This window comes from Triticum urartu, chromosome 6 (assembly GCF_003073215.2).
Source record: "Triticum urartu cultivar G1812 chromosome 6, Tu2.1, whole genome shotgun sequence".
In the NCBI taxonomy this organism is placed as follows: domain Eukaryota; kingdom Viridiplantae; phylum Streptophyta; class Magnoliopsida; order Poales; family Poaceae; genus Triticum; species Triticum urartu.
Genome location: NC_053027.1, coordinates 160,580,419 through 160,588,709, shown reverse-complemented (window position 1 = coordinate 160,588,709; position 8,291 = coordinate 160,580,419).

Below are 8,291 nucleotides of genomic sequence, written 5' to 3'. Positions count from 1 at the left end.
CCCGAGGCGTCAGGGCTGCCCTTATCCTCCCCGCGGTGCCTGTAGCTGCGTGGCCGGCGATGTGGTTCGGCGACGACGAGTGGGCGCGGTCGCTCGCACAGTGGAGGAGGGGGAAGACGACTGGAGTGGGCCGGCCTAGCATGGGCCAGTTGGCTCGGGTGGAGGGGTGGGCCGAGGCCCAGGGGGAGGCCGGGGGCTCTGGCCCTTTCCCTTTTTTATTTATTTGCTTTCCATTTTTCTTTTATTTTATTTTTTTGCTTTTCTGTTTTAGCTTTTTAGGCCACCTTCACATTTTGCAAAAATGTTGGTTCACCACCAATATTACCAGAAGAATACTTCCCAGATGATGAACATTTTAGTTTTCATGTTTGAGCATTTTGAATTCCACACAAAATTTGAATTTGAATTCAACTGGAATTTGAAAGAGAGAGGAGACAAAGATGATCAAGCACTTGTTGAGCAAAATAATTAACTGAACCCCAGGGGTTACTGTAGCATCATTACACCGGGGTGTTACATGTTTCTCATCGTCATTCTCGGATTTTGAAGATCGAAGAAGAGTTTCTCTTTAATCTTGCTCCATTCTCTTCAAAGATTCGTGATTCTAGCTTGTTGCCATCCTCTCATAATTCTCTTCGGTTGTGAAAAATTCTTTTCATCTATCCGGAGCAATTCAAGAGTCTTTTTAGTTTGATTCTCCGAAGCCCATCATCTCATAATTATTCATTCTTGGCTTTCAGCTATTGTTCTCAAAATCTTACCGGTGCATCATTCTAATATCCTCTAATAAGTTCATGATCTCTTCGTTCCCTTGCACCTTGATTCTCTTAAGTACCTTCGTTCATTTGCTAATCTTTACTGGTGATTCGTTCCCCTTGCTTCGTTCGTTTTCAATTCTTATGATGGTTTGCTCAAGATTCTCTTCCTTTGTTTATCATATCAATGTATTCGTTGTTTCAACCCGACCGTTGATTCGTTGAAGACCTTCTCAAGTTGACGCTATATCTATCTTAATCCTTTCTACGAGAATAAGTAGTGTGCCAAATCCGTTGTTTGTTATCAATTTAATTGGTGAAGGATGCCCATAACGTAATTCTTATTCTTTGTTTCATCGTGTAAATTCAATTCTTTATTCCGGAGGCTCATCAAATTCTCGGTTCAAGATGGTTTATCTTTTCTTTTCCAAGAGTTCCAAGCTCTCACCATCACAAAGATCCATCTAATCATTGCAAGGCCTCACCTTGTGTTTTTCTTCCTTCTCTTTCCTTTCGTTTGATCATTTTTTGTTACCGGAGTTCTTCATGGAGGCTCTACATGATGGTTCATTAAGGACGTAATCTGTTCTCGAAACGTTCATCAAGATTCTTTTTAGAGGAGTTCAAGCATTCTTCATCTTGCAATCCGGAGTGAAATTGTTTCTCCCTTACCTTTTGAGGTGGTAATATATCATTCTACATTCACAAGAATGAGGTATTTAAACCCATCACTTTCTTCCATGGAGTTATCTTGGGTTATATTTCACCTAAAGCCTTCCCTAAGGATTGTTGCTATCTATGGTGCTTATAAAGGACCCAAGTTCTTCTTTATCCTCTCAGTGAGATACTTTCTCGTCTCCTTGTTCATACCAATCAAATTCTTTTTCCCGTGAGTGGCAGGTTGTCACCTCATAATTTGAGATGTATTCCATAAGACCATATCAAGCTTATCCTTTTTCGTTGTTGGATTTCCAACAACTCCGTTCGACCCTTCTCCTAAGGATGCCTTCTCAAGCTCTTTTGTGGCAGAAGTTGGCATTTTCTTCTCAATTCTTCTATTTCAATTATCTATCTTCTATTCTTTCATTCCAGAGGCTTTGCGATGTTGTTCTTTTCACCCATCATTTCGTTCTGTCAACGATCATGTTCTTTTCATGCCTATCCATTTAACCGGAGTATTGAGCCCTTTTGCTCAAGTTCTTTTCGCCTTATCAAGCCTTGCATCTCTTTTTAACCGGAGTGCAGTCTGAGATCTTTCTTAACACTTGCTCCATTCATTCAATAGTTTCGGAGGCAGTGTGTTGTCATTTCATCAAGTATCTTCTCATCTTACCAAGTTCTTATTCAATTCCTTTTCTTTTCAATCGGAGTGCTGCCCGAAGTTGCTCTTCCTTGTTCCTCTTTTCTGACGGAGATTGTTAACTTCATTTATCTCCGTGGTATTCTTCTCTCAAAATGGCTTAACCTCGCAAGGTTCTTTGGTTTCATTCGTTTGTCAAAGAAGCAACTTAGTTTTACCTCGTCTCTTTCTCTTTCGTTCTTCCCTCCGGTGCCATTCTAGATCTCGGGACGAGATCCTCTCGTAGTGGTGGAGTGTTGTAACGCCCCGAGACCGATCTGCCAGGTGTCCTCCAGTTATTCGCTATTGTTGCCTTGTCATTGCTTTCGGGTCATGCATGTCATATCATGTCATCATGTGAATTTCATTTTCATACATGTTCGTCTCATGCATCCGAGCATTTTCCCCGTTGTCCATTTTGCAATCCAGCGCTCCTATGTCATCCGGCATCCTCCTTTTGCCTCTTTCATGTGCGGGTGTTAAGCGTTCTCGGAATGGACCAAGATTTGCCAAGCGGCCTTGGTACTCTACCGGTAGACCGCCTGTCAAGTTTCGTGCCATTTGGACTTCGTTTGATACTCCAACTGTTAACCGAGGAACCGTATAGGCCTCGTGTGTGTTGGAGCCCAACACCCTTCAAAGTGGCCCAAAACCCATCCAAACCCCCTCCATCCTCTCGGTCGTTCGATCACTATCGCGTGGCCGAAAACTGCACCTCATTTGTACTCTCCTAGCTCCCTCTACCTATATATATATATATATATATATATATATATATTTATGTCATCTCCCCCGAAATTTTCACGCAGTCTAACCCTAGATCCAACTCCCTCCGCGCCGCCGGACATGTCCATCCCGTCGCTGGACATGTCCACCACGGCCGCCACATCACTCCGACCAATAGGATCGCGCCACCTCACCCAAGTGGCCGCTCCGGGCCAATAGCAGCGCGCCACGTCGCCATCGCCAGTCTCCCACCGCAAGGACCGCCAAGCCCAGATCCAGCCCGCGCCGGGCCGAACCGGGCCCGGATCCCGCTGCATGCGCCGCCCCTTCGCTCCGCTGCCGACCGCTCGTCTCTGCCGTGGCGCGCCTCCCTGCCGCCGTCTAGCGCCGCCTCGCTGGCAGAGACGCGTCACCTCCTGCCGCTCCTTGTCGCCGCTCCGGCCAGCAGGGTCTCGCCGGAGTCCCGACCACGGCCCGCCGGAGTTCTCTGCCCCTCAACGCTGGCCCCGGACGGATCCAACGCTGCAGCCCCAGATCCGCGCGCCCCGGGCACCTCCGCACCTGCGCCGCCCGCCGGCGACCTCGTCCTCCGCCGCCATGGCCTCGCCAGCAGCCGCCGTCGTCGCCCTCGCCGCCTGGGACGGCCTCGTCCAGCTCCGCTCTGGATCCGTCGAGCCAAACGCGGCTCCCGTCCACGCCATCCGGCCTTGCGTGATCCGGCACCACTCCGTCCCAGTTCGCTTTCGTCCCAGATCCGCTCCGACCCTGATCCAAACGGCCGCATCGCACCGCTCCGTCCCGATCCGCGAGATCCACTTTTCCCGGGGTGAGATTTTCACTAAGTCCCTAAAGTTTCCAGATTCATGTGCCCATGTTCATCACGCCATAACTTTGCACTCGCTGCTCCCTTTTGCGTGCATGAGATATCAAATTGTTTGCCTCGATGTCCTCTTCATTTCATTTCACTGCACCATGTTCATTTGAGTCCATCCTGATGTCCTAAATGCTGTTGCAAGAGTGCTATGTAATGTTAGGTGCTGATTCTTATCAGTTTGTGGACATTCGTCATTTTTGCCATGTTTAATGTGTGCCTCCTATGAACTTGAGCCCTACATGTGTTTTGGGTTATGCCATGCCATCTTTACAGGGGTGTATGCCATGTATTTTTGTGATCAATGCGGTGACTAGAACAAGCATGCAAAGTAGCTTACTCAATGATGCTGATTTCAGGGACTTAGAATTTCACTAAGTCCTTGTCCTGTCATTATTTTTATGCCATATGTTCATGTTGTTTCCTAGTGATCCGTGCCTCTTTTGAGAATGATCAGTAAGGATGTTTTGTAGATATTGTTGTTCTCTATCCATCCATGTCTTTGTTTGCAATTATGTAGCACCCTAGCTTGAGTCAATCGAGCTCTACTTTTGCTATAAAATGTTCCTGCCATATTGTTAACATGTTTAGCGATTTTGCCGAGCTTATTGTTGTTGATCCGTGCATGCTATGTTGTTTTTCTTGCCATGTCTAGCTTCTATGCCATGTCTATTTGCTGGGTGTATGCTTAGTTTGTCATGCAATGCCTCGTAGTGAGTGCATCGAGCTCGTAAACATGCCTACTTAATAATCTGTTTTGCATGCTCCAGTTTTTCACCAAGTCTAAATCTGTTTATGTTTTTGCTATCTTCACATGCTTGCATGTGTATTTTCTGATCCCTTTTGTCTCATGGTCACTAAGGGACTTTTGTTATATGCTTAGAGTAGCTTCATGCCATGCCTTGCCTTGCCATGATATCTTCCTGTAGCATGTATTTATCGTGCTCTAAACATTGCTTCCTCATGATAAATTCCTGATATGCTGATAATTTCACCAAGTCCGAAACATGTTATCTTTTGCACTTTTTCCATGCTTGTTTGAGCTTGCTATTGAATGAATTAGCCGTAGCTCAGTGTTCATCATTTGTCAATAATCTTGAGTGGATCCCTGCCATGTATTTTGTTGCCATGTTTGAGTGCCGTAGCATATTTATCTTGATGCATTTAGATGGTCTCCTGCTGATTATCGCAGACCGGTGCCATATTTGTTTTGCTTGCCATTTCCAAACCGTGCATCCGATTCCGGTGATCTTTATATCGATTTCAACTGAAATCAACTCCCCTTTCCAGTGGCACTATTGGTTTCCAAGTTGAGGCCAGGTTCAATCATTCCTTTCCAAATCACGCATATGCATCACATGCCGCATCCCGCATATCATACCATATTCGTGTGTTGGTTGTTTACTATGTTGCATGCTTCTTTCTGGTGTTGCTTCTTCGGGTTGGTTCCGATAACGTCGCGTTTGTGAGGACCCGTTCGACTATGTCCGTTTATCTTCTTCATGGACTCGTTCTTCTTCCTTGCGGGATTTCAGGCAAGATGACCATACCCTCGAAATCACTTCTATCTTTGCTTGCTAGTTGCTCGCTCTATTGCTATGCCTATGCTGCGATACCTACCACTTGCTATATCATGCCTCCCATATTGCCATGCCAAACCTCTAACCCACCTTGTCCTAGCAAACCGTTGTTTGGCTATGTTACCGCTTTGCTCAGCCCCTCTTATAGCATTGTTAGTTGTAGGTGAAGATGGAGTTTGTTCCTTGTTGGAACATGTTCTACATGTTGGGATATCACAATATCTCTTTTTTAAGTAATGCATCTATATACTTGGTAAAGGGTGGAAGGCTCGGCCTTATGCCTGGTGTTTTGTTCCACTCTTGCAGCCCTAGTTTCCATCATACCGGTGTTATGTTCCTTGATTTGGCGTTCCTTACGCGGTCGGGTTATAATGGAAACCCCTTGGCAGTTCGCCTTGAATAAAACTCCTCCAGCAAGGCCCAACCTTGGTTTTACCATTTGCACTAACAACCTACCACCTTCCCTTGGGTTCTGCAGACTCAAGGGTCATCTTTATTTTAACCCCCCCGGGCCAGTGCTTCTCTATGTGTTGGTCCGAACTGAGTAGACTACGGGGCCACCTCAGGGAAACTTGAGGGTTGGTTTTACTCATAGGATGCCTCATCCAGTGTTGCCTTGAGAACGAGATATGTGCAGCTCCTATCAGGATGTCCGCGCATCGGGCGGCTTTGCTGGTCTTGTTTTACCATTGTCGAAATGTCTTGTAACCGGGATTCTGAGTCTGATCGGGTCGTCCTGGGAGAAGGAATATCCTTCGTTGACCGTGAGAGCTTGTGATGGGCTAAGTTGGGACACCCCTGCAGGGTATTGAACTTTCGAAAGCCGTGCCCGCGGTTATGGGCAGATGGGAATTTGTTAATATCTGGTTGTAGAAAACTTGACACATAACTTAATTAAAATGCATCGTGGGTGTTACAGTCGAGCCATAAAACACACATAAGCTAGCCTGCCTAGAATAGCGTGATAAGCACTCTGGAAATCCACAACTTCAAATGTCAACTTTTCTTTGCGGTAATTCTTGGAATCACAGAACACTACATCGAGAGAGATGTGGCCGAGTGATGCAGCCTTCTTGCCAGGAATGACTCCATGGAAGCTCATATTACTTTCGCTGAGTCTGGACATCGGAATGCCCGTTCCTTTCAACGTCTCTGCATATAGTATATTCAGACCACTGCCACCATCCATCAGAACCTTTGTCAATCGAGTGCCTTCGACTACTGGGTCGACCACCAGTGCTTGCCTCCCATAGGTGGCTATGTGCGCTGGGTGATCGGACTGGTCGAATGTAATGGCAGACTGAGACCACTTCAAATAATTGGGTGTCACCGGAGCAACCATGTTCACTTCTCTGTTGATGACTTTCGCTCGACTCTCACGCTCAACGTCAGCGAAAATCATCAGAGTGGAATTGACATGAGGGTAACCATCATCATCCTCCTCCTCATCCTCAACCTTGTCTGCTTCCTTCTCCTTTTCCTTGGGTTGTTTCTCTCAGAATTGCTAGATTAGGAGTCGACACTGTCAAGTGGTATGCTCTGGGTAAATGAAATTACCCTCTTCATCTTTGTTGGTGTGAATGTGGCATGGTAAATCCAGCACATCATTTCCATCTTGATCTTTTACTTTCTTGGGGTTCCACGGCCCTTTGGGTTTCCCCTTGAACTTCCCTTGAGTGACGGCCAAGGCTTCTCCAGGAGCAGCTGGCTCGGCTTTGCGCTTCTGCTTCCGACTGGAGTTCCCCCCTCCGGTTTCGTGGGCGACCATTTTGTGCTTGCCACTCCATAGTCGGTCTTCTTCTTCACCATTGGCGTACTTCGTGGCAATCTCCATCATCCGAGTCAGAGTCATATCTCCTGTTCGACCGAATTTCAGATTCAACTCCCAATACTTAACGCCTTCTTTGAAGGCACAAATTGCTTGGTGATCTGACACATTCTCCACTGTGTCGTGCAATGTAAACCATCTCTAGATATAATCCCTCAAAGTTTCATTCGGTTTCTGAATGCAACACTGTAGTTCTGTCATCCCTGCTAGCCACTTGCAAGTACCTTCAAATGTTCTGACAAATACTCAAGCAAGATCTTCCCAAGTATAAATACTACCAGGAGCTACTTGATTCAGCCACGCCCTGGCAGAGCCCTCTAGCATCAAAGGAAGGTGCTTCATGGCCACTTCATCGTTGCCGCCACCGATCTGTACGGCCACTCGGTAATCCCCAAGCCAAGTGTCAGGCTTGGACTCACCAGTGAACTTATTGACTCCAGTCGCCAACCTGAAGTTGGGAGGAATCACCGCAGCCCTGATGGCTCTGCTAAAGTACTCTAGGCCTGAGACATCTGCTACTGGTTGGAAAATCTCTGTCGGGGCCTTCTCTATGAGCTCTGTTTCTGTCGACCAGACCCTGAACGATAATAGATCTCGCATCAAAGCCCGGTTCCCTGGGGTTGACTGGAATCCTTCGCCCACCACTGTGAAGGCGTCTATCATCCTACTGCCGAGGCACGTATGATCCACTCCTTGGGGGAGGCGTGAGCACTCGACGATGATCATCGTGATCGAGTCAGTGATCATACTGCTCACGGTTTCTGTACTGATCTCGTCGGTCTCCATGTCCCTCACGCCTCAGGGGCAATCTTGGGCTGTGAGCCGACTGGACTATGTCTGCAACCACGGATCTGCTGTGAATCCTATTCCGCGACTGTGATACTACTGTATTCTGCTCTCCCGCGACTCGAAGCAAGGCCCGGATCTGCACCAAAACCCGACCAGCTTCTGATTGGGAAGGTTGAATTGACTCCGCTATTCGGGCCATAGCTGCGAGATTCTAGATTAGAGTTCGATATACCTGAGTCGGAGGTGGAAAAGTTGACGTCGACTGGATTCGGGAGCACGCTGCCGAGCACGCTCGTCGAGTGCGCGCTGGAGGTTATCCAATCGAGTGCGCTCAGCCAAGTTGGCCAGGCACGCCTCCTCCAAGGCCTGGGCCTCAGGGGGTTTCTCCAAAGATAGGAGTGTG